The following is a 25,399-nucleotide window of genomic DNA, read 5'->3' on the forward strand; positions in this document are numbered from 1 at the left end:
AAGTGTATGGGAACCGAAGACCCAGGGAGAGGAGAAGTTTCACTGTCGTCCTTTATGCCACCTGATACGGCATTTTTGTGCCGGTTTTTAGTGGCGGTGCGTCTGGAAAGTTTTCCTTGGCCACTCATAAGAAAACCATCTGATTTCAACGCCGGGCTTCGCGGTTTCAATCTACATCACAGAGGCGTCAAAAGAAGAAGTAAAATATGGATAAGAGGGGGTGTGACGACTTTCCGATCGTGTGACACGTCCACAGTGGCATTCGGCATAATTTTTGTGAAACCTGCTGCCAATGTGACGTCATTCACCCACATTTTACTTCATAAGCTTACGAGTTGTGGCCGTTTCTTCCATAGTGTCGACACATTGCTGTTTGAAGCCAAGGCCGAGGTTAAATTCGTAGCGCACCACGGTTTTGCACCATTACAGAGAAATTTTTCAATGTCAATAAACTGCACCAACAGCCGTATACTTTAAGATAGCAACTGTCGCTGGCACGTATTCGTATGAAGCGTTTGTATAACGATTGGAATTCACGATATCCAGCGTTTTATGGCGCTACACGCCAAGTTAGTTTATTTGGATAAAATCGTATGGGGACTGAAAATGGCAAAATGAATAAAATAAAATATCATTAACCTTACCGTTGTTGGTGAAGTTTATTGACATTGAAAAGTACTTACCAACCGATGTGCCTTGGCCATGATGGACGAACAGATGTTACAGAGAAAGGTTGTACGGAGCTTGGAGCCCAATTTGAAAGTTAAGAAACTATCATAGATAAATGAATTAAATTTTCAAAGACTCTGCATAACATAAAAATCCACTTCTGGTACTTCATTCATTAATATTCCCCATTAGGAAGTTCACAAAAAAATATTTTCTGCAGAAAAACTTAATATTTTTTGTTAATAAATTTAAAAAAAGTATTTCTTAAAAACCATAAAATGGATAAAGTAGATCTTAGTACAGTTGACTCTATTAGCATCACGTAACATACAGTAAAAATATTAAGGTCTTGCATCAAGTAGTTTTTTCAGAAATGTGTCAAATACTTAACCTAAATTAACGTGGGTTAGAGAGGCAGGGTGTGGGCCCCTTAACGCCTGCGACGGGGACAATGTCTCTTGGACGAATCACTCTACGAGACAGCACTCACAAGGTGTACGTCGCACGCACAGACGAACATCACTCGTGTGCCGGCAGGATATGCTTTCACCGCTGAAGACGCGGCGCGCCATTCCACCGTCCAAGTGATCCTCAGGCGGCGCCATTGGAGCTGTGCACGTCGATGCTGTGGAGGATGGGTCCCACTTCTAATAACCAGCTGGCAATAGTTCGTGTTGAAACGTCTGGGCTCACAAGCCCTCTTATTTGTGGTGTGATAGCTGTAAGATCTGCCACTGCTGCCCTTACAATGTGACTATCCTGGCGGGCGTCTATGCTGCGTCGACGTCCAGAACGTCGCCTAGGGGTGTCAGAATGTTCGCGTGACCACTGACACCAGCATCGTAGCACAGCTAACGCAGCACGTCCAACTTGTGTGGTAATTCTCCGAGAAGACCATCCCACCATTCGGAAGCTCACAATTTGACCCCTTTCAGACTCACTCAGTTGGCCGCGTGAAGCACGAGTGCGTCTCCGTGGCATGGTTGGCTGCTAGCTTCCCACGTCTGCATCACGTTAGGTTGGTTCAAACGGCTCTGCGCATTATGGGACTTAACTCCTGTGGTCATCAGTCCCCTAGAACTTAGAACTACTTAAAACTAACTAACCTAAGGACATCACACACACCCATGCCCGAGGCAGGATTCGAACCTGCGACCGTAGCGGTCGCGCGGTTCCAGACTGAAGCGCCTAGAACCGCTCTGCCACCCCTGCTGGAATCACTTTAGGCTTTCCTTATTAAATAGTAGGCACAGATGGCGCACTAATAGCTAGCCACGACGCACTCAACTGGTGCATGACGTTTAAACTATCATCAGTACATCTTTTATCCGTCAAGGTAGCATATGCCGTCATGGATTCAAAATCGACATCGTCTTTCTACACTACTCGCCATCAAAATTGCAGATGATAAACGGGTATTCAATGGACAAATATACTATACTGGAACTGACATGTGATTATATTTTCACGCAATTTGGGTGCATAGATCCTGAGAAATCAGTACCCAGAGCAACCACCTCTGGTCATAATAACGGCCTTGATACGCCTGGGCATTGAGTCAAACAGAGCATGGATGGCGTGTACAGGTACAGCTGCCCATTCAGCTTCAACACGATACCACAGTTCATCAAGAGTAGTGACTGGCATATTGTGACGATACAGTTGCTCGGCCCCCATTGACCAGATGTTTTCAGTTGGTGAGAGATCTGGAGAATGTGCTGGCCAGGGCAGCAGTCGAACATTTTCTGTATCCAGAAAGGCCCTTACAGGGCCTGCAACATGCGCTCGTGCATAAATTGCTGAAATGTAGGGTTTCGCAGGGATCGAACGAAGGGTAGAGCCACGGATCGGAACACGTCTGAAATGACGTCCACTGTTCAACGTGCCGTCAGGGCGAACAAGAGGTGACGGAGATGTTTAACCAATGGCACCCCATACCATCACGCCGGGTGATACGCCAGTATGGCGATGACGAATACACGGTTACAATGTGCGTTCACCGCGATGTCACCAAACACGGATGCGACCATCATGATGCTGTAAGCAGAACCTAGATTCATCCGAAAAAATGTTTTGCAATTCGTGCACCCAGGTTCGACGTTGAGTACACCACCGCAGGCGCTCCCGTCTGTGATGCAGCGTCAAGGGTAACCACAACCATGGCCTCCGAGCTGATAGTCCATGCTGCTGCAAACGTCGTCGAACTGTTCGTGCAGATGGTTGTTGTCTGGCAGAGGTCCCCATCTGTTGACTCAGGGATCGAGACGTGGCTGCACGAACCGTTGCAGCCATGCGGATAAGATGCCTGTCATCTCGACTGCTACTGATACGGAGCCGCTGGGATCCAGCACGGCGTTCCGTATTACCCTCCTGAATCAACTGATTCCATATTCTGCTAACAGTCGTTGGATCTCGACCAACGCGAGCAGCAATGTCGCGATACGATAAACCGCAATCGCGAAAGACTACAATCCGACCTTTATCAAAGTCGGACACGTGATGGTACGCACTTCTCCTCCTTACACGAGGCATCACAACAATGTTTTGATCAGGCAACGCCGGTCAACTGCTGTTTGTGTATGAGAAATCGGTTGGGAACTTTCCTCATGTCAGCACGTTGTAGGTGTCGCCACCGGCGCCATCCTTGTGTGAATGCTTTGAAAAGCTAATCATTTGCACATCACAGCATCTTCTTCCTGTAGGTTAAATTTCGCGTCTGTAGCACGTCATCTTCGTGATGTAGCAATTTTAATGGCCAGTAGTGTAGGTGAACCGATTTTTTTCCAGCAATGTATTTGCAGAAGACATGGAAATTAAAAGATGACAGTAGGTATTATTTTAGGCCGTTGAGGTTTGGGTTGATTGAGACTTAAGTAGCAGAAAGTGTCAGGAACGTAGTAACTTTATAGGATCTGTGATTGTTATTGGTTTAGATGCCGTTCAGGGTTTGTTGAATGCGGGAACAGTTACTGCCAATGAATGGGCAGATTAACTGAGCTATTTTCGAAAAGTGAAAGAGAAAGTAATTTTCAGTCTAGGCAAACTTCAGACGCAATTTGTTGTAATTATTGATATCCTGGACGACAAACTATCTTCGAAAAGTTCGCCAAAAAGAGAAATGCTTGGTTGTTGACAAGACACTCCATGATCTCTAACGAGTCGACTTGATAATGTGCACTCTTCACACAAACACGCCCAGCCAGCAGACTGCGAGTCGTGACCACATATTTCTGCTGTACATTTGTGATCTTAATTTGATCGAGGTAGCTTGGAGTCAAGTGAAGAAATATGTGGGATCATTAACGACTAGTGTTACGTTCACTGCAGCGCTGTAAGTGCCTCTTATTCCGATAAATGATATCGTAAGCCGCGATGTCAAAGTCCAAGATTAAGTGGGATTAGTGGGTTAGTCATTATCTGATTAAGATCTGAAGTCGGCTATTTCATGTACTTGCTAAGTACCGTGAATTGCCCACGAAGCAGTTTCTCAGGACATATAGTGCCACTTATCGTCGCTATAGAACGTACCGCCTCCGCGGTGGTCCTTTGTCATTACGATGACAGATGGAACGTGTTAAATTATCAGTTATAAGAAGAATCGATCCGAAAGCAACTTACATGTAAATCTGAAGCAATATTTAAAAAAATGGCAAATAACGAAATTTTACTTTTTGTGTGTATACAGTATAATATACACATCAAAAGTTTTGCATCACCCCGGTTCCCAGAAATCCTGACGATAAACGTTGACTGTGGATATTATATCACAGGCAGAGTCCCTTTGACTGTTCAGAGATGTCACTAAACCCGCCCAAAGATGTAAACAACCATGCATGAGCAGCGCCTATTAGACGGAAGGGGTCTGACAGCCGATTAGTTCCAGTCATTCCACCAGGAAGGAGGTACACGGCTCGTGTTGTCTGTAGTTCAACCATGCCTAGACGGTCATTACCGCTGTTCGATCATGTCCGCATTGATACTTTGTGCCAGGAAGGGCTCTCAACAAGGGAACTGTCCAGCCGTCTCGGAGTGAACCATAGCGGTGTTGTTCGGACATGGAGGAGATACAGAGAGACGGGAACTGTCTATGACATGCCTCGCTCAGGCCGTCCAGGGCTACTACTGCAGTGGATGACCGCTACCTACGGATTATAGCTCGGAGAAACTCTGACAGCAACGCCACCATGTTGAATAATGCTTTTCCTGCATCCACAGAACGTCGTGTTACGACTCAAACTGTGCCCAATAGGCTACATGATGCTCAACTTCACTCCCGACGTCCATGGCGAGGTCCATCTTTGCAACCACGACACCATGCAGCGCGTTGTAGATGGGCCCAACAACATACCGAAAGGACCGCTCCGTTCACCGATGAGTGTCGCATATGCCTTCAACCAGATAATCGTCGGAGACGTGTTTGTAAGCAACCCGGTCAGGCTGAGCGCATTAGACACTGTCCAGCGAGTGCAGCAAGGTCGAGGTTCCCTGCTGTTTTTGGGTTGGCATTATGTGGGGCCGACGTACGACGCTGGTTGTCATGGAAAGCGCCATAACGGCTGTACGATATGTGAATGCCATCCTCCGACAGATAGTGCAACCATATCGGCAGCGTATTGGTGAGGCATTCGTCTTCATGGAAGACATTTCGCGTTCCCATCGCGCACATCTTGTGAATGACTTCCTTCAGGATAACGACATCGCTCGACTAGAGTGACCAGCATGTTCTCCAGACATGAACCCTATAGAGCATGCCTGGGATTGACTGAAAAATGCTGTTTATGGACGACGTGGCGCACCAACCACTCTGAGGGATCTACGCCGAATCGCCGTTGAGGGGTGGGACAATGTGGACCAACAGTGCCTTGATGAACTTGTGGATAGTATGCCATGCATCAATGCAAGAGGACGTGCTATGGTTTAGAGGTACCGGTGTGTACAGCAATATGAACCACCACCTCTGAAGGTCTCGCTGTATGGTGGTACAACATGCAACGTTTGGTTTTCATGAGCAATAAAAAGGGCGGAAATGATGTTTATGTTGACCTCTATTTCAAGTTTCTGTTCAGGTTCCGGAACTTTCGGAAGCGAGGTGATGTAAAACTTTTCTTGATGTGTGTAGTAAGAGTACATGATTGAATTTGTAGCGTATTTGAGGGTACACTGTGCCACCTCTGGCATCAGCAACAACAGCCCTAGTGCGGCTGGCATGGAGTAGAACAGCTTGTACGAGAGGTACACAAGTACATCATTCCATCGAAGTTCGTCTGCCGTAGTGGCTATCGAGTCAGTCTCTCTGTAGGCCGTAACCAGATGTTTCCAGCGGGTGAGGTATCTGGAGAAAGCGCTCAACAAAACAGCAGACGAACGCTCTCTGTATCGAGATCGATCCGGACAGCACAGGCAGCATGCGGTCTTGCGTTATCTTGTTGGCGGAACGTCACGGATGCCTCGAATGCTGGAGACCACAACAACAAAACAGTGCAAAGAACGTGGCCTTAACACATCTGACATGTAACGCCAGCAGTCTAAATTACCAGTTATGCAAATCAGTGGCGAAGCCGGATCTTAGCATGACGGCTTGACTGATGGTAGGAGTACTCGATTGGGAGTGGGACTACGAACCCAAAACTAGCAGCAAAGAATGAAAGATAGCTGATGAATAAATAACATAAGAATAGCGTAGTGTGGAATATATATTTCCAAAATCAATACTACTCTATATTTTGCGTTGGGGCCAAAAGAATCCCAGATACTAGGGCACTTTATCTTTTTTTTTTTTTTTTTTTTTTTTTTAATAGGTCTTCAACTTGTTTGATGAGGGCCGCCATGTCCCTTCTTCCGTGCCTACCTCGTCGTCTGAGAGTATGATTTACACTCAATGTTCTGAAATACATATCATACTATATGTATTTTACATGTTTTGTGTGGGAGTTATTCGCTGATATCTAAACCCACGTCCCGTAAGTGTCAGTGTTTCCCACATATTCTTTCCTCATCGATTCTGCGGAACAATTTCTCAGTATTTATCAGTCCATTTAATTTTCGTCTCACATCTCAAAATATTCGATAGTTTTACGATTTTCCTGCTGTCTATGATTCACTTCCCGAGAATGCTGTACTCCACCCTCAACGTTCTCAGAAATTTAATTCTCAAATTGAATCATATGTTCCTTACCACCAGACTTCTTTTAGCTGGATATACCCTCTTTGCCTTTGCTAATCTGATTCTTATATACATCTTGCTTCATTCGTAATGCATCATTGTTCTCCTGAGTCAGCATAGCTAGTTCACTTCGTCTGCTGCGTGATTCCCAATTTTTTTTGCGTCTTTCGCGACAATGTCGGAGATCGGGAGAACAGTGATAAGATGTAAAAGGGAGGCTTACAGGGGGAATCATTGTTCGTAGCCGCACTTCCAGCAAACCATTCTTAAGGGTCGAGAGGGACACTCTGTGTATAACAATAGTCTTAATCCGAACTACAGTCGCAATGAAACGATCAATGTCTGGTCGCCATATGCGCGGTCCACTCGTGAATAATATACACTGCAGTCGTCAAGAACTAGAGCAGTAGGCGTGTCCATGTTCTTTGCACTGTTTCGTTGTCGTGGCCTCCAGTGCGAAGGTTTTGCTGTAATTCTCCACCTACTTGAACCTGCTTAATGTACTCAAGGACTTCGTCTCCCTTAATAACTTTTACCTCGACCGCACCCGCCCCCCCCCCCCTCCCTCCGCCAATACTTTCGTCCACTTCCAAGTTGAAGCTTGCGTGATGACTCAGGATTGTTCTTCAAGTGCATTTGTACCATAACGTTCTTTTTTCCCTCTTCATTGGTAGCCAAATCTACCCACCTAATCTTCAGACCTCTTCTGTAAGATCACATTTCAAAAGCTGCTATTATTCTCTTCTTATCTGAACAGTTTATCAACCATTTTTCGTAGGCAATTCGCGATACTTAGGAGGTACGTGTATTAGTCAAAAATGGTTCAAATGGCTCTGAGCTCTATGGGACTCAACTGCTGAGGTCATTAGTCCCCTAGAACTTAGAACTAGTTAAACCTAACTAACCTAAGGACATCACAAACATCCATGCCCGAGGCAGGATTCGAACCTGCGACCGTAGCGGTCTTGCGGTTCCAGACTGCAGCGCCTTTAAGCGCATGGCCACTTCGGCCGGCCGTGTATTAGTCAACGAATCTTAGATAATGACTAATCCAGTAATCTCATTTAACCTTGGACTTTGACAACGTGTCTTATGATACTATTTATGGGAATAAGAGGTGCTTATAATGCGGCTGTAAACGTACCTCTACTCTTTAATGACCTCACATCTCGTACGAGGCTAGACACCGGACAAATACACTTTACTGCAAAACTTAAGGAAGAGATAGATAAAGTAACATAACGCATTAACAATTTGGTGGAAGTTAGTCAAAGTGCGGGGGCGTGTTACCAGAGATCTCACAGTCGTGTACAGAAAAATGGACGTTCCGTGGCGTGAGATCAGAGTGACGATAGCGCCAAATATAGCTGCAGTTCAAGGAGCGATAAAAGTCGGTATGTGTCAATCAGCGAGCATTTACTGTGCACTTTGTGTGTTCTTCATTACAACACTGCTGCCCGGCACGCCGACTGCATGGAGTTGTCTCTTCCCTCGAAGACTATCATGTTGCACTCCGCTGACAACCGCGCATCGACGACACCGTTTGCGATGGTGCCAAGAGCGTATGGACTGGAACAACCAGTATTGGGGGTTGCGTGCTGTTTTCGAAAGAGAGCAGATTCAGCCTCAGTAATAATTATGGTCGTATCCTCGTATGGCGAGAGGTGGGTGAACTCTGGTGCTACTCAATTCTTTAGAAAATCAAAAATTACAATCTCACCACAGTTATTTAAAGGACATGAGAAGCCCGGGATCACTGGTGATGGACAAGCTTGTGACTGTTTTACAATTTTAATTTGACTCAAGATAGACTTCAATTCGGACATTTGCCCTCTTACTGATGCAATATACAAATCTTCACTTTAATTGCATTACATAAACACGAATAACAATCATATTTTGCGTCCCCAACCAAAATAATACATAGTAGGCATGGTGAGTAATCAATAATAAACAATTGTTCTTGTTTAACCATATCTCAAAAGACTAGTAATAGTATACATTTCCAACCCAAAGTTACACAGCCACATAATACCACAATTTCATTAAAAAAAACAAGGATCTTAAAGCTTAATAAAACTGAACTGCCCACATAAAGGTCCGTCCGCAGCTCGTGGTCGTGCGGTAGCGTTCTCGCCTCCCACGCCCGGGTTCCCGGGTTCGATTCCCGGCGGGGTCAGGGGTTTTCTCTGCCTTGTGATGACTGGGTGTTGTGTGATGTCCTTAGGTTAGTTAGGTTTAAGTAGTTCTAAGTTCTAGGGGACTGATGACCATAGATGTTAAGTCCCATAGTGCTCAGAGCCATTTTTTTTTAACCACATAAAGGTCCACAGTGAAACATGCTTATACTAAAAATGCAAAGTGGGCCAACCAAGATCGCAAAACTGGCACACAGGAAAAATAACAAGTTGCACATTCATTAAAGATACACAAATGACTAATGACGAATACAGTAAGCATATTCAGAGAGATATAGGTTGCAAATGGTTCAAATGGCTCTGAGCACTATGCGACTTAACTTCTGCAGTCATCAGTGACCTAGAACTTAGAACTACTTAAACCTAACTAACCTACGGACATCACACACATCCATGCCCGAGGCAGGATTCGAACCTGCGAACGTAGCGGTCGCTCGGCTCCAGACTGTAGCGCCTAGAACCGCACGGCCACTCACAAATGACTAACATAAGTGTTAAATAAGAATGGCTAGTAATAACTCAACCAATAAAATAACCTACAGAAACGCTAATATTAACAAAGTGGCCTCACTTAACTTAAGACCAGCGTTAAGGCCCACAGCAGTATTTGGAAGCAATGACGCTACGGCCGGCAGGCAATACGAGCGTTCACTCCCCACGGCTTGTGCACAGGCTCAGATAGCAGGCGGTATATATTCATATATAGTCCGAACGGCCGCACAATGAGCGGTCCTGACAAGAAAACGTAACCGCACCGATGCCAGGAAACGAACAGCCTATACAAATGGCCTGCAGCACAAATAGATTGCAATGAAAATAAGGTCAAATCACAGCCACACTGGAATATATAATAAGCATGCACCCAAATTCTTATGGAGCAGTACTCTAACATTACCTGCCTCCCAGTAAATTAGCAGGAAACTTAGAGATCACTTCCAGTTGCCTTAAGGCACTTTCAACATTAAATAAACATACCAAATCCTGCCGAGACAAATTATTAAACCATTAACTCTACGGCTGCCGGGCGCTTACACAACGGTAACCAGTCACCAAGCGGTCAATATGTCCTAAAACAAGTTAAAACTTGCATGATAACCACTTAAAACACACACACTACACAGATGATGAGAAACGAAATGAGGAACATCAGCCTCATTAAAACAGCTTCTGTGGAACCAAGTTCAGAACCATCTCCGGCAGCTACCCATGCCACAATAAGCTTCAACAATCTTCTTAGTTAAACACAGGATAAAAGTAATACGTAACTTGGAGCTTGCAAATTACGAGCTGGGAAGCTGTTCAGCGTGAGACGACGAACCCACCACAATTTTGCACGTCAAGGCGCCCAATGATCGGCATCGTACATCCGGCGCTACAAAAGAAAAGGGCGGCGAGTACGGCGAGGCCAATGCACCACGGTTAGGGGCGCCGGCTTGTTTTCAACACAAGTTGGTTCGTTGAACGCCGACCGGAGACACTCCCGTGACATATTCACCCGGAAACCGCTGGGGGAGCAGTCAAAGATAGCAAGACAACCGAATATCGATATCAGCGATGCAAGTAGAATACCCTAGCGCCAGCCGCCACGGCTCAGTGGGAACGACGTAATGCACCAAGGAACATTGTCGAACGTGATCGTCTTGGTAGTCCAGGTGTTACGCTGTGGGAGGCCTACTGCTGCATGGGTGCACTGACCTCCAGTTGAACACGGTACGCTCGCCATTAAACGTTATTGTGACATTGTACACTTTCCCCGTGAGCGTCCATTCAGGGGCGCATTCGCACCTTGCTTCATTTTTTATGGATGAAAATGCCCCACCTCAGGTGCAAAAGCTCTTGCAATGAGAGGATATTCGGAGAATGGACTGGTCTGCTTGTTGCCCCTCCTTATATCACACCGATAACATGTCGGATGCGTTGGGGACATCAGTTGTCAACCACGCTGGTGGTAGAATGGAATTTAAAAAAAAAAAAAAATGGTTCAAATGGCTCTGAGCACTATGGGAATTAACTGCTAAGGTCATCAGTCCCCTAGAACTTAGAACTACTTAAACCTAACTAACCTACGGACATCACACACATCCATGCCCGAGGCAGGATTCGAACCTGCGACCGTAGCGGTCGCGCGGTTTCAGACTGTAGCGCCTAGAACCGCCCGGCCACTCCGGCCGGCGAATGGAATTCCTTACCACATGAACTCTTAACCAACCTTGTGGTCAGCATGGGGGCACATTGCAGAGCATGCACCACCGTCCATGGTGATCACGTACCCAATTAAGAACCATATCTCGCGTTTTTTATCATCCACTGGTCCATCATAAATTGCGGTAACTTCATTATAATTACTGTCTTCAAATAAAAACGTAATTTCATCGAGATATGTTACTTGGCAGTGACAGATCATGCGAAATATAGTTTCAACCATAAGTTCTACACTGGTATACCTTCGGAAAAGACTTCCTGAAATATTATTTTGTATTCGACACTAACAAATTTCTCCTTTTCAGAAATGCATTTGTTGCTATATCAAGTCTGCATTTTAATTCATTTCTACTTCGGCTGCGATTATTTCGCTGCTCGATGAGCAAAATTTTTCTACTTCTTTTAATGCGTAATTTCGTAATCTAATTCCTTCAGCATCTCTTCATGTGATTCGGTTACATTCCATTACCCTTGTTTCACTTTCCATCATATGAGCTCTTTTCAAGCCATTGTCCTTTACGTTCAACTGATATTCCAAGTAAGTTATCGTCTAACAGAACTACAATCTGCAATAACCTACATGCCGGCCGCTGTGGCCGAGCGGTTCTAGGCGCTTCAGTCCTGAACCGCGCTACTTAGGTTAGTTAGGTTTAAGTAATTCTAAGTCTAGGGGACTGATGACCTCAGATATTAAGTCCCATAGTGCTTAGTGCCATTTGAACAATTTGAATAACCTACTTCTGCTAATATCCGTAAGGTTTATATTCTCACCAGTTACTCCATTATTCAAGAAGTAGGATCAGTGTACAGTTGGTCAGGGCATCGATTAAAATTATTTTAATTTCTGATATTTTCTGAAACTGTTGGAATAACAGGTTCACCAGCGCATCTAATGGGTGCAACGTGTTACTATTATCCCAACTTCATGATCGCATAATTCTGAGTCAGTTCTTCGTGAGAGTCACTGGCCAGATAATCACGCATGAGCCGAGAGCAAAAGATAACGATTGCTGCCGCCATATGTTGGTTTCGAAATAGAGCAAACTGAATATGCCAAACTGTGACAGTGTTTATAAAGGTATGAAGGAGACTATAACGTGAACTGATGCCGAACGGCGAGGCCGCTAGTTTATGCTTGTGTGTCAGGAAGTGTCTTTTGAAACTTAGTATTTATTGAAGCGCGCCGAGTTCTTGGCGTTACCAAAACGTTCTGGGGGACATCACAGTGCTCAAGCAGCAGCATTTAACGGTCCCGTTTCTTCAGAACAGTTGACTTCTGTCTAGGCGCCATGCGACACGAATATCATGGACAATGGTATTGTCGGCCTCCGAACCTAACGGTTGCCTTAGGCGCCAGGAAGTCGGGGGTTTCACACTGCAGGGCGCCAGCATGTCGGTTAGGACCCGAAAGTCCGCAAACTATTTATTGCTTTCCGGGTGACAGGAAATAAGAGTGAAAGCAAACAAGTTGGATCCGTTCGTGAACAGCTAGGCGCTGCTTTCGCCATCTGTCAGCAAACTCTGGAGATCTGCAATGTTTTCTTACCCTTCAGTAAATAATAGGCGCTACAGTGTGGGACTTTGATCGGCTGAGGGAGGAAGTGTAAAGAGAATCTCGAATCCGTGCGTGGTATTGGACTGCAAGGAGGGATGCACGTAGCATTCCTACTGAAAACATTTCTTTTGGGAGGAAAGTGACACGTAAGATAGGGAGTGTTTGTGGCCTTGGAAACTGATAAAGGCCGATGGAACATAACTAGACGGCGACAGTTTTATTGCTGACTACGCCGCGCTGGGTAGCCGCGCGGTCTGGGGCGCCTCGTCACGGTCCGTGTGGCTCCACCCGTCGGAGGTTCGAATCCTCCCTCGGGCATGGGTGTGTGTGTTGTCCATAGCGTAAGCTAGTTTTTAGATTAAGTAGTGTGTAGGCTTAGGGACCGATGACCTCAGCAGTTTAGTCCCATAAGACCTTACCACAAATTTCCAAAATTGCTGACTATAGGTTAGATGTACCGATGTTCTCATAACGAATTATAGGCTCCCATTTTCCGCTATTTCGTGTTATTAACGTTCCTTGTATTCCCATTCTTTTTTTCCGAAATTACATCTACATTTAGGGTAAGTTCGGGTGAATCGGGACAAAAGTTTAGAATACTCTATTTATTATTAATAGAAACTGAAGTTTCTAGTTCGTTCTTTACTATAATATTTAAGGAACAAATTACAGGGCTTATTGCTTTCGTGATCAAATACATAGACAATGTATCAAAGATGACAGTTAGATACCACATGTCCCTATTTACTCTTGCCAGTGAGGCTGAATATGGACACTCGCCTAGACTAATTGTGAAGGCGTTACAATTTCTTTTAATTATCAAATACTGTACATATTTATTAAGGAAGTATACTGAGTGTTTTCGTACTTTTGAATGTCATTTTGTAAATACGCATCTACCAAAAACAAACTTCTTCTTTCTCTCAGCCCCTCCACACTTTTCACAGAACCATTCCTTTTCCCTCACTTGGCACTGAATCCAGTTTTAGTTTTCACCCCTCTCTCTGCGGGTAGAAAGTTTTGCTGTCTTTCGCTGGAAATATGTTCCTGTTTGGTTTAGTATCCATTTGACAGCCTGATTCATCACATTTCCAAGTCAGTTGTGGGTTATCAAATAAATCCACGGGTTTACCCAATAATGTACAAGGTTGCTCAACATCGTGCCTTTAAGTCCATTGCAAATTTATAAGGACAGACCTTCGTTTCTGGATGTTAATTCAGGACTGCACATACGAAAAGCTGGTCAGTCGATTACTGCCATTTCATGGTATTGCGAAAAGTTATGTTCGATTCCATTTTGCTCTGCGAAGAAGAAAAGCAGCTTTCATTGGAACGTTGGATTCCAGTCAGAACTCACAAGCCGACAACCTAAGCATCATTTCTCCTAATTGCTTTTCTTTTTTGACGGTAATCATCTTCAATCCGACCAACTTTATCAATGCCCATCTGAGAGATAATAGTGAAATATAGCTCAACTTAATGTGTCGTCCACCCTTATCCTTCAGCTGATCATTGTTACCACTTTGTAGACGACATGCTCGAGGCATCCGAAATAGCTCTTCAGCATGACGTACGCGAAATGCGGTAACCGCACTGCGCTTATCATCTTCAATCCAACCAACTTTATTAGTGCCCATCTGAGAGATAATAGTAAAAAATAACTCAACAAAATGCGTTGTCCCTATTCAGCCTTAATTTGGCGTCGCTATTCGTCCAAAATTAATGTGTTTAGTCTACAGAGGATGGTAACACTGAAACCATTTCCCATAAACTGGAGAATTATAATAACCCCATTCAGGCCTCCGATTTAAAATCTACCTCACACGAATACGTAATCAGAGTAACGATTGAACTAATTTACTAAATATAAAGAAACGGAATATTAGACACCAAAAGATTCTGTACCTATTACCTTCAACAACTGGTATTTGTTGTGAGAAAGTAAGAATACAACATTATATTGTCACTCTGTTAAACGGTTTTCTGATACAGCAAGTACATACAATATTCTGGAGACGGCAGTAACTTCTTAGATAATTTCTACTTGGGAGTCAGTATTCTATAATTGTCCTTATTGGGTCACTGCCCCGATTCACCTGCGCTTACGCTACATCCATACACCGCCAGCCACGATACGATGCATGTCCTTGTAATACTGGTAGTCATTCCCCTGCCTGTGCCACTCGCATATGGAAAGAGAATAAAACCACTGTTTATATGCTTCCGTACGAGTCCTAATTTCTCTTATCTTGTCTTCGCTGTCTTTCCGCGAAATGCACGTTGGTGGTAGCTGAATCGTTCTGCAGTCTGTCGCAAATGCTGATTCTCTAAAAGGTCTCAACGGTGTTTCGTGGAAAGAACGCTTTCTTCTCTCCAGGGATTTCCGTTTGAGCCGACGATATACTTACAAGTAGATCAAATCTATCGGTGATAGATCTAGCAACACGCCTCTGAATTGCTTCGAAGTCGCAGACACTCAAGCAGTACTAAAGAATCGGTCGCGCAAGTGTTCACTACACGGTTTCCTTTACAGATGAGCTACATTTTCCTAGCATTCCCAGTAAACCGAAATCGTCCACTCACCTTCCCTATAACAACGTCATGTCCTCGTTCCATTCCGCGTCGTTTCTCTACGTTATGCCTGGACGTTTATTCGACGTGACCGCCAAGCAGAACACTACTACCACTTTATTCGATAATTTGCCGCGCAAGGGGTCTGCCGGCCAATGACGCCAAACGCTCATTTCATTTCCATTCGAACATTACAGCATTGTTTTTACTACCTGTCTGCGTTAACGTACACTTCATCTCATTTAGAACAAGGTGCCGTTCAACAGACCACCGAGCGAGGTGGCGCAGTGGCTAGCACACTGGACTCGCATTCGGGAGGACGACGGTTCAAACCCGCGCCCGGCCATCATGATTTAGGTTTTCCGTGATTTCTCTAAATCTCTTCAGGTAAATGCTGGAATGGCTTTTGTGAAAGGACACGGCCGCGACTTCCTTCCTTTATCCGATGGGACTGATGACCTCTCTATTTGGTGCCCTCTCCCGAATCAGCCAAATACCAACCAAACATCGTCACAGCAGATAATAGTTCTGTCGAAATCATCCTGCACTCTCCTACACTCACTCAACGACGACACTTTCCCGTACAATATAGCATCATCGGCAAACAGTTGCAGATAGCTGTTCACCATATCCGTAAGGTCTTTTATTTATGCAAACAGAGCGATCCTAGGACACTTTCCTGAGGTAGTTTTGATAACACCTTTGTCTAACTCCTTTGTCTCTTATATAGGCAGAGAGGTGTCTGCTGAGGAATGAGAGGAGTAGTTACAGATGCCACAAAGGACGGCAGTCGGATGAACGTTGAAGTTGCAAAGATGTGGCTTTCTAGTAATTACTAGGTCTCTCTTTTAACATCTGCAACTGGACTTTGATAAGAATCTCCACAGTGCTCTCCTACTTACAAAACAAAACCATGAACGTACGCCCCGTTATTAGAATCTTCTTAATCTCATCTGTTAACCTTACCGACAAGAGACCCAAATGGACGATGAGAATCTTTTATGCAATTGTTTTATAGACCGCTTCTTACGCGGATGAACTGTATTTCCTTTGTATTTTTCCAATGAATCTCAGTGTAACGCTTGCTTTCCCTACAGTTACTTTCACTTGGTGGTTACAATTAAGATCGCTCCAGGCGTTTATCGTAGGAAAAAAAAAATGGTTCAAATGGCTCTGAGCACTATGGGACTTAACTTCTGAGGTCATCAGTCCCCTAGAACTTAGAACTACTTAAACCTAATTAACCTAAGGAGATCACACACATCCATGCCCGAGGCAGGATTCGAACCTGCGACCGTAGCGATCGCGCGGTTCCAGACTGTAGCGCCTAGAACCGCTCGGTCACCCCGGCCGGCGTTTATCGTAGATATTTTACTATTTTATCTACACTGATCAGCAAGAACATTATGACCACCATCTACTATCGATGTAAACCCATCCAGGCGATAGCAGCGTCACCTGGCGAGAATGAATGCTAGTCAGACAGAGGCATGTTGCGTTTGGAGTCAGTGAGAGTGTTGTCCGTGTGTAGAATGAGGAAAGAGCGCCATCTGAGTTTGACCGAGGGCAGATTGTGATGGCCCGGAGGCTCGGCACGAGCATTTCGGAAACTGCACGACTTGGGTGTTGGAGGAGTACTGTGGCGAGTGTCTTCAACACATGGCGAAACCAAGGTAGCTACGACTGAAACGGGCACGAGACCATCGGCACTGTACTTTGGCGCAGGGGCAGAGCGTTGCATGGTCTGATGAATCCCGATACCTTCTTCATCATGCCGATGGGAGGGCGCGAATCCGTCGTCTTCCAGGGGAACAGCTCGTTGACAGCTGTACGGCGGGGTGGAGACAAGCTGGCGGCGGCTCCATTATGCTCTGGGGATCATCCACGTAGGCATCCATGGGTCTAGTGAAGCTCGTGCAAGGCATCATGACAGCCAAGGAATATCGAACACTAGTCGCAGACCACGTACAGCCCCTTATGACGATCATGTTTTCCGAAGGCAGTGGCATTTTTCAGCAAGATAATGCTCCATGTCACAAGGCCAGAAGTGTGATGAAATGATTCGAGGAACAGAGTGATGAGTTCCAATTAATGTGCATGCCCACCAGTTTGACAGATATGAACCGGATCCAACACATTTGGGATGTGATCGAACGTGGCGTCAGAGTTCATCATCCCCGGAATTTACGAGAATTTGACACTTGTATGTGCAGATGTGGTGTCTGATCCGCCCAGCGACCTACCACCTACCAAAGACACATTGCTTCCATGCCACGACGCGACGCTGCTGATATCCGTGCCAAAAGTGGACATACCGGCTGGTAGGTAGGCGGTAATAATGCTCTGGCTGATTAGTATACATCAAGTGATTTATCAGCAATAGCCTCATCCAACAGACAGGAAAATTTCACGTAAACTATAACGCTAAATACTACGATCGCAGCCGGCCGGAGTGGCCGAGCGGTTCTAGGCGCTACAGTCTGGAACCGCGCGACCGCTACGGTCCCAGGTTCGAATCCTGCCTCGGGCATGGATGTGTGTGATGTCCTTAGGTTAGTTAGGTTTACGTAGTTCTAAGTCTAGGGGACTGATGACCTTAGATGTTAAGTCCCATAATGCTTAGAGCCATTTATAACGCAAAAGATACACGAAATCGGCGGATTCAAACGACATACCGGAAAGTTGGCAGCTTTTACGAAATGCAGCGAAAATTAGCGTTGCCTTGTAAAAATGTCTTATATCTAAGGCCACCAGTTAACTGATATAGATAACTATCAGTTACCCGTATTAGTTAACTGGTGACAGTTGTTTGATGTTGAAATCTAATTCTGATATTTTTTTTAAAATAGTTGATCGTCCCGTATTACTTTAAAATGTCCTTTCATCTCCTGCGTAAAGAGCTAGTGATCGAACTGTGACGAATTCTATTCCGGCGACAGTTCTATTCGTTTGTGTGACCTTTCCCTGACTCTTTTACTTAGTAAAATGTGTTAGTAATGACAAGTTTTGATGAGATCTTTTGTGCGGTGCATCAATTACACTGGATATTTATTTGTGTTTCGCAAATATAAACTGAAAAAGTGACATGTACAGCGCTGTAGCTTTGCAAACGCATGAATAACAAGACGCCAAGTAAGCTGGCTTCTACCGGCCAATTAAAGCACGGGATAGGTATTGTCAGTATAATTTATAGGAATATTTTCATTTTCAACATTACATTGAAGTAAGGCAAAAATGAGGAACATATGGCCGTTGGAAAACAAGCCGCCAGATAACAGACACCGAAACTGGCAAGAAATAACACCGAAATTGTCAAGAAATATCGCTGAAACCAGCTGTGAAATAATACCAGAATTAGCAAAAAGTAGCATCGAAATTGGTCATTCCTCCTATGAATGCGTAACGTGTTACCGTTATTAGCTCTGAATGTCAACTGTCAGCCCTCTTGAGGTCTTCCTACATTTTTCTACAGTTTCATATATACACATACGAGAATATCCTCAGGGAGCTTCCGACGCAAGTGACCACGTAATTTATATGTGTCGTTAGCTGTAATAGTACTTAAAAATCGCTTTGGTACTCTCAAAGTTCGTTTTATACCAGGCGATTTTGCCCTGTTAAGAACCTTAGGGGCCTACCTCTATGAGGTGTGTAAGTAATGTGTGTTTGTATAACGCTAATGGATCGCCTTGAGGGAAAAAAAACCTCGAGTAAGAATGAAGTGTACGACAAGATAAAGCTCTCGACACATGCATTTTCTGTCAATTAGTCCTTGAAGAGTGGGGTGGCCAGCGAGGGAATAGGCTCGTGTGCGAACGCTGGCGGTTGACGTGTGAAGCCGGTAAGAGATGCAAAGTGCTCTGCAGAGACAATGGACTCACATACCGTGTTTTGTTTTTCTTCCAGAGCGAGGGGGCACAGCTGTTAAAGCAGTGAGCTCTTATTCGAGAGGAGCGAGTTCAAACCACATCCGCTTTTTACGGTTTCGCTAAATTTCCGACAGCAAATGACAGGATTGTCTCTCTCAGAAAACCCAGAATTTCGAGCACCGGTATTTTGTCCTGTCTCTGATGTCATCGACATCGGCATCGATGGTGAACACTGGCCTTACCTACTCCGTTTTTATACTGATTTAACGCCACTAAGCAACATTACGATACTTCTCTTCCTGTGTCACTTGAATACGGTTCTTATCGGAGCTCTTCAGGAACCTCATTATTTCTGTTAACGTACTGACTGCTTTCAAGGTTTTACCTGAGATAATATTAGCTCTTTTGTCTTTTTCAATACACCTGTTTCCTTCCCGAATTTACCCATCTTTCGTTGCAGAGTTTGTACCTGAACTACTGTCGTCGTGGATCTTCCTGTCCTAGTTATTCTTTCAAATGCCACATATCAATTTAATTTAAGGCGGGAAATTCTGCTCGTATCATCTGTCTGCAAATAGTATAAACACTGATGTTTCTAATTTTTTTTTGTCTTATCTGCTTGCTTGTTGAGTTTCCGAGATGCAGAAGGGCAAACAAGTTTGAGTTCTCCTAAACAGATGTGTGTGTATGAGTATATGTGTATGTGTGTGTGAGGGGGGAGGGGACGGAGGAGACGGGAGGAGGGAGAGGACTGGAAGCCACATACACTTCTCACCTAACGATAGGTAATGCGGTGAGAGAATCTGGCTCACCCTTCTATGTTATGCGAATTGTCCTATAAGAGCCGGTCTCAAAGATACGTTATACGTAACGTTATTTCAGTTATACTGCGTGTTTCAAAAGAAATGACGTGATCGAAAAACTCTATATTTATTGATAAAAACGTACTACGTGTCCAACAGCAGCAGGCGAACAAAATCTAGACGCTAGCTGAATTCGTTATAAACTTCATAGAATGTACCTGCTTTATAAAAGTTGTGGTGGCTCTTAGTCTGTTCTTAATTTCTCCTATTTTACGAGCTAAAGGGGAGATGATAGCTGTTTCCTTCCCATATCCCCACAAGAAGAAATCGCGTGGAGTCATGTCTGCCGATCTTGGAGGTCAAGAATGCACGGCACAGTCTCCGGATTCCGTGCACCATATTCAGCGTTCAGATGTCTTAAAAGCTGCATATTGGCTTTTACAACAACTTCAGGAGGGCTCTGATGATTTCATTTCACAACAGGATGGAACACCACCACACTGTCACAACAACGTACACCAGTTTCTCAGTGATGCTCTCCCTCGCCGGCCGCTGTGGCCGAGCGGTTCTAGGCGCTTCAGTCCGGAACCGCGCTGCTGCTACGGTCGCAGGTTCGAATCCTGCCTCGGGCATGGATGTGTGTGATGTCCTTAGGTTATTTAGGTTTAAGTAGTTATAATTTCTAGGGGACTGATGACCTCAGATGTTAAGTCCTGTAGTGCTTGAACCTACTCTGCCTCAACGATGGATTGGGGGCACGGGACCCCGACACTGCCCTGCATTCTTGGCCTCCAAGATTGCCGGACATCACCCCATTTGGTTTATTCTTGTGGAGATATGTGAAGGAAGTGCGTTGATCTCCTCTTTACCACGTGACGTAGAAAAATTGAAGAAGAGATTAATAGCCGCTATAGCTTATGTAGAAGCAGGTACATTGAGCAAATCTTAGGACAAATTTAAGTATCATCTAGATGTTGTTCGTGCTGCTACTGGTGGACACATAGAACATTTGTAATAGCATAGTTAAGAGTTTAAGATTTTATGAGTATTCTGCAATTCATCCCATGTTTGTAGCATCGTTTTATCAATAAATACGGAGTTATTGGTTATTATTTCTTCATTAATTTAGTACCATGGGCAGCGAATTGTATTCATAATTCTTGCTTCAAAAATTTTGTGGTGCTGTGTAAATTTGCTTTTTACCGTCACGTGCTATTGTTGGTCACCAGCCTGTGCATCTCTATCAGACTTTGGGTTGTTGTAGTTCAGTTCTAATTCTCTTCCTATGTATCGATTACTTCATTCATCGTTCATCCAGTAGCAACCATTATCTGTTTTACATATTCTATTTTTTATATGGTCTCTGCAATGTTGCCCTCTACTGCTCGGTCCAGTGGTAGGCTAACGATTCCGGGACGCGGCGCGGGCTGCCCGCGCAGTTTGGGGCGCCATGTCACAAATTGCGAGGCCCCTCCCGCCGGAGGTTCGAGCCGTCCCTCAGGCATGTGTGTGTGTGTGTTGTTCTTAGCATAAGTTACTTTACGTTAGTTTGCCGGCCTGTGTGGCCGAGCGGTTCTAGGCGGTTCAGTCTGGAACAGCGCGACCGCTACGGTCGCGGGTTGGAATCCTGCCTCGGGCATATACGTGAGTAATGTCCTTTGGTTGGTTAGGTTTAAGTAGTTCTAAGTTCTAGGGGACTGGTGACCTCAGATGTTGAGTCCCATAGTGCTCAGAGCCATCTGAATAATTTTTTAAGTTAGTTTAAGTAGTGTGTAAGTCTAGGGACCGATGACCTCAGCAGTTTGGTCCCTTAGGAATTCACATACATTTGAATATTTGATTCCAGGACGCCATAGAAGTATCACAGACGTGTCACTTCCTCCATAAGGTTATTTCAGTGACTTGTTTCCCCCCCCCCCCCCCCCCCCCCCCCCCGCCCACTATATCCGTTAGCTCCTCATTTCCTACTTTTATTGAGCGCTTAACTTTTCATCACTCTTCTATAGTACCGCAAGTTAAACGCTTTCAGTTTCATCTTACCTGGATTTTTCACGATTTACCGGGTGATCAAAAAGTCAGTATTAATTTGAAAACATAATAACCCACGGAATAATGTAGACAGAGAGGTAAAAATTGACACACATGCTTAGAATGACATGGGGTTTTATTAGAACAAAAAAAAAAAAAAACACCCCATATTGCTAGACGCGTGAAAGATCTCTTGCGTGCGTCGTTTGGTGACGATCGTGTGCTCAGCCGCCACTTTCGTCATGCTCGGCCTCCCAGGTCCCCAGACCTCAGTCCGTGCGATTATTGGCTTTGGGGTTACCTGAAATCGCAAGTGTATCGTGTTCGACCGACATCTCTAGGGATGCTGAAAGACAACATCCGACACCAATGCCTCACCATAACTCCGGACATGCTTTACAGTGCTGTTCACAACATTATTCCTCGACTACAGCTATTGTTGAGGAATGATGGTGGACATATTGAGCATTTCCTGCAAAGAACATCATCTTTGCTTTGTCTTACTTTGTTATGCTAATTATTGCTATTCTGATCAGATAAAGCGCCATCCGTCGGACATTTTTTGAACGTTTGTATTTTTTGGTTCTAATAAAACCCCATGTCATTCCAAGAATGTGTGTCAATTTGTACCTCTCTACCTACATTATTCCGTGATTTATTCAGTTTTCAAATTTATGCTGACTTTTTGATCACCCAGTATATGCGGTTTCGCCCTGTATTATATATTTTTTTGTGGTCTACTTCCACACAGTGGTGTGAATTAGATATACACTTCCAGAAACCTCTTCTTCAATACCATTCAGTATGTGATACCGGTAGAGATATTCCGTTGAAGGAAGCATTCTCCGCTTGTGGCAGTCTACTCCTGATATCTACCGTGCTTCTTCGTAATCTTCCATCCTGAGCGGAAAAAAATCAGTCATTTCTTCTGCTACTGTGTATTATCTAATTTTGCCGTTAAAGAAGATATTATTACCTATTCATACGTTCTGCTGCTCTTCATCACTTTGCTATTGTCTTCATTTGCCCTTAATCCATGACCCACGCTGCCCATCGCAGCCAGAACCTCTCGTATGTCTTCCGTACTTTCGCCAGAAAGTCTGTGAGTTATACAACATTTTTTTGCGTCCTCGAACGTTCGTTCTCTGAAATTTTCTTTAGGTCTCTTTTGTTCGACATACGAGTAACGGACCAGTGGTGATAAATAGCAACTTACTTTACTTTATGCGATCAGGGCCAATGGACCGCGCCCTGCTTTGAGACATTGCCTCCTCTGCAGCCTGTCTTCAGCTCCTTTCTGCCATCCTTCCAACAGTCCCACTCTCTGTAGGTCTTTGGATCGCAGTCACTCCACCGAGTTCTGGGTCTTCCTACGGGCCTTCTGCCGGTTGGCTTGAGTACAGTTTTCGGCCATCGTATGTCCGGACTTCGAGCAACGTGCCCTGCCCACTAGAGTCGTCATGTCTTCATTATAGCCACGATGTTCGGCTCTTTGTAAATATCATATAACTCTATACTGTGATGAAACCTCCATTTTTCACTCTCATTATCGTAAACTGGTCCAAATATCTTCCGAAGGACTTTGCATTTAAATATCATCAGTCTCTTCAGATCTTGCTTGCTTGCTTGGTGGCACATCCATATAATACTACTGATTGTAGAAATGTTTTGTGGATGTTTATTTTGAAATGTCTTGACAAACTTCTGGTTTTGAGGAGAGCATTAAGGCCGTGGCAACAGCCATTACCTGACTGTAGTCTTGCCTATATTTCCATTTTACTGGATGGTTCATCTCTGAATGCTGCGCCCAGATATTTGAACTGCCTGACTTCACGATAAGAACCTTCAGTTGTCTGTAAGGGTAGAAGTGGTTCTTGAGTTCCATTATGTCTACGGTGTAGAACAACGTATTCAGTCTTGTCACGATTGATTTGAAGTCCAATTTTCCTCGCTATTGTTTCCAGAATGTCAGCCATTTCCCCTAATTCTTCTTGTGACCCAGATAGTAGCATTATATCATCGGCCTATCCGAGGTACTTTATGTTCACACCCCCGGTCTGGACGCCTGTGAGTTCATCAGATGACATCTCTCGCATTACATTCTCTAATGCGAGACTGAAAAGAACAGGTGATAGTCCATCGCCCCGCCATAGCCCAGTTTTTATTTTCAATGTTTCAGTCACCTTATTTCCAATTTTTACCTTTTCTGTAGCATCCATCAGGCAGGCCTTCGTGAGGCTTGCTAGTTTATTGGCAAAACAGAACTCTTCCGGACTCTTTCGCACACCTCAGGACACTTTCCCGATGAATGCAGTCATATGCTTTTCTGAAGTCGACAGACAGCATGTGTAGTTCTTGGCCAAACTCCCTCCTTCGTAGGAAAAAGATTTCGTTGATAGTAGATATCTCGTGCCGAAATCCTCCTCGTATTCTCCAATAATGGCGTCTGCCAACGGTTGTATTCGATCTAGAAGACAGTTTGAGAAGATCGTATAACAAATATTGAGTAGAGTGATACCACGGTAGTTTTCACATGCAACAATAGCAAACCTTCGTAAAAATTTTTCTTCTTCTACTTTCATTGCACCCAATTGTACTGTGTAACAATTATGGATTCTCTTGTCTCTCTCTGTACGTTGCCCCTATTCGCCGCACGATTTCCGACACCCTAGAACCTTACAGCATCATAGGCTTTCTCTTCCTTTTTGGGTCGTTAGACCTCTGACTGGCATTAGGCGGTTCGCTACGACTTCCACTCCTGTTCGAACCGCTTCATCTCAGAGCAGCAGTTGCAATCTGCGACCGCAGTTATTTTTAGTATATATTCCAGTTTCTGCCTTCCTCTACACTTTCTACGCTCTGCTGCCCCTCAAGTACCATGGAAATTATTCCCTGAAGTCTTAAAACATGTTCTATTCTCCTTTCTTCTTGTGTATAGGCTGCAAGTATTATTAATACACTACTGGCCATTAAAATTGCTACACCACAAAGATGACGTGCTACAGACGTGAAATTTAACCGATAGGAAGAAGATGCTGTGATATGCAAATGATTAACTTTTCAGAGCATTCACACAAGGTTGGCGCCGGTAGCGACACCTACAACGTGCTGACATGAGGAAAGTTTCCAACCGATTTCTCATACACAAACAGAAGTTGACCGGCGTTGCCTGGTGAAACGTTGTTGTGATGCCTCGTGTAAGGAGGAGAAATGCGTACCATCACGTTGCCGACTTTGATAAAGGTCGGATTGTAGCCTATCGCGATTGCGGTTTATCGTATCGCGACATTGCTCCTCGAGTTGGTCGAGATCCAATGACTGTTAGCAGAATTCCTCGTATC

The sequence above is a fragment of the Schistocerca americana genome, chromosome 5 (genome assembly GCF_021461395.2).
Source record: "Schistocerca americana isolate TAMUIC-IGC-003095 chromosome 5, iqSchAmer2.1, whole genome shotgun sequence".
In the NCBI taxonomy this organism is placed as follows: Eukaryota; Metazoa; Arthropoda; class Insecta; order Orthoptera; family Acrididae; genus Schistocerca; species Schistocerca americana.